Source organism: Arachis duranensis, chromosome 4, assembly GCF_000817695.3.
Source record: "Arachis duranensis cultivar V14167 chromosome 4, aradu.V14167.gnm2.J7QH, whole genome shotgun sequence".
Classification (NCBI taxonomy): domain Eukaryota; kingdom Viridiplantae; phylum Streptophyta; class Magnoliopsida; order Fabales; family Fabaceae; genus Arachis; species Arachis duranensis.
In genome coordinates, this window is record NC_029775.3 from 59,510,574 (window position 1) to 59,513,489 (window position 2,916).

Consider the following 2,916-nt stretch of genomic DNA (forward strand, 5'->3'; position numbering starts at 1 on the left):
TGGGGAAGGCTTTGCACCGAATCGCGTCGGAGGCGTCGACTAGGTACATTCTGCTTCTGAAGTTGCTGAGGTGGTGACTTGGATCGGTGGTGCCGTCGTAGAGATTCATATCGGGTGGTTTGAAGTTTCGCGGTACCTTCTCCTTCATGATCTCTTGTGTGAAGGGATCATGGTTGCCTTCGGGAGTGGTGCCACGTTCTGTCCGGTCTTTCAGGTTGGCCTCTATTTTCCGCAGTTTTTCTTCTAATTCTCTGCGCTTTCGAGTCTCCCTCCTCAGATCTTGCTCAGTTTCTTTCTGCTTTTTTATGTCCTCTTCGAGTTGTTTCAGTCGGTTCTGTTGTGCTCGGACTGCTTCTAGAATTTCCGAGCTCTTTTCATTCTCGGGATTTTATGGGTCTTTGTTTGGGAGTGATGTCTTTGGGCGATTCTGTTTGTTTTCTCCTGGAGTGCGTGGTGATAGAGGGCTGTCCGGTCGTTCTCCGGTGTCAACTTCCTCCTCTTGTTCTGATGCAGCGTGGTCATTGTTGAGAGGGTCGTCCACCATGGTAGAGGGATGACTTCCAGGTCCCCGGCAACGGCGCCAGTGTTCCGAGGGTTACCTGAAACGTGTAGCTCGGTCGTCTTGGAGAGGCCCGAGGTGGGGGTCAGGGACCCGAGCTTGATATGTGGAGTGGTTGGTGGTTGTACCTGCAATGAAACTCCGATGCTTAAGTTAGCATGGGTTCAAGCAGATATGTGTAGAATGTGGAATGTATGCCATACCTGGGTGCTCCAGTGTATTTATAGTAGTTGGCCGTGATCTTCCCTGGATAAGATATTCTTATCTTATCTTATCTTTTGGGAGTTTTTATCTCTATCTTTGTGGAACCGCCTTTCCTAGGCCTTTTCGGCCTTTAGGTTTTGGGCTGCGTTCCTTTTGATGGGCCTTCTTAGCTTTATTGTCCGAGGTCCGACCTCAGGCGTGGGTCTTGGGATGAGGTCGGACCTTTCATGGATTTTGCCGAGTTGGAGGAGCCCGGTCAGGGTATGAACAGCACCTAAGGCCGGAGAATCCTCTAGAAGAGGAAAAGGGAAGACAAAAGCTTCCACCTCTGAGTCATGGGAGATGGAAAGATTCATCTCCAAAAGCCATCAAGACCACTTCTATGATGTTGTGGCAAAGAAGAAAGTGATCCCTGAGGTCCCTTTCAAACTCAAGAAAAATGAGTATCCGGAGATCCGACATGAAATCCGAAGAAGAGGTTGGGAAGTCCTAACCAACCCCATGCAACAGGTCAGAATCTTAATGGTTCAAGAGTTCTATGCCAATGCATTGATCACTAGGAACCATGATCAAAGTGTGAATCCGAGTCCAAAGAATTATCTCACAATGGTTCGGGGGAAATACTTAGATTTTAGTCCGAAAAATGTGAGGTTGGCATTCCACTTGCCCATGATGCAAGGAGATGAACGCCCCTACACTAGAAGGGTCAACTTTAATCAAAAGTTGGACCAAGTCCTTATGGACATATGTGTGGAAAGAGCTCAATGGAAAAGAGACTCCAAAGGCAAGCCGGTTCAACTAAGAAGACTGGACCTCAAGCCTGTGGCTAGAGGGTGGTTAGAGTTCATTCAACGCTCCATCATCCCCACTAGCAACCGATCTGAAGTTACTGTGGATCGGGCCATCATGATTCATAGCATCATGATTGGAGAGGAAGTAGAAGTTCATGAAGTCATCTCCCATGAATTCTACAAAATAGCCGAAAAGTCCTCCACCATGGCAAGGCTAGCTTTTCCTCATCTTATTTGCCATCTATGTTACTCAGCTGGAGTTATCATAGAAGGAGACATCCTCATTGAAGAGGATAAGCCCATCACCAAGAAGAGGATGGAGCAAGCAAGAAAGACCCTCCACGGATCTCAAGAGATGCATGAGGAAGCTCATCATCAAGAAATCCCTGAGATGCCTCAAGGGATGCACTTTCCTCCCAACAACTATTGGGAACAACTCAACACTTCCCTAGAAGATTTGAGCTACAATATGGAACAATTAAGGGTGGAACATCATGAGCACTCCATCATTCTCCATGAAATAAGAGAAGATCAAAGAGCAACGAGGGAGGAGCAACAAAGGCAAGGAAGGGACATAGACGAGCTTAAGGACATTGTTGGTCCTTGATAAACCCATATTTCATGGTTTATCTTGTGCTCAATTGAGTGGTTTTTATCTACTCTTTACCCACTTATTCATACTATTTGCATGTTTTACATTTTCCTTCCTAATTATGTGCTTTGATTGAAAACATGCTTCTTTGACCTTAATTTTATTAATACTAATTCTCATTTTATACCATTAGATGCCTTGATATGTGTGTTAAGTGTTTTCAGAGATTACAAGGCAGGAATGGCTTAGAGGATGGAAAGGAAGCATGCAAAAGTGGAAGGAATACAAGAAGTTGGAGAAACTGCTAAGCTATCCAGCCTGACCTCTTCACACTCAAACGGCTACAACTTTAGCTACAGAGATCCAAACGATGCGGTTCCAGTTGCGTTGGAAAGCTAACGTCCGAGGCTTCAATTTGATATATAATTTGCCATAGCTGCTCCGACGCCAGGCGACACGAACGCGTGGGTCACACGGACGTGTGACCTGGCAGGAACGCAACCCGCGCAGCCGCATGAGCCATGCAGCCGCGTCACTTTTCCGTGACCTGTACGGACTAGAAAACGCTGGAAGTGATTTCTGGACTGTTTTTGACCCAGTTTTCGGTCCAGAGAACACAGATTAGAGGCTATAAAGTGGGAGAATGCATCCATTCATAATCATGCACTCATAATTCACTTTTTATTATTTTAGATGTAGTTTTTAGTGAGAGAGGTTCTCTCCTCTCTCTTAGCATTAGGATTTAGGACTTCTCTTAGTTTTAGGAGTAA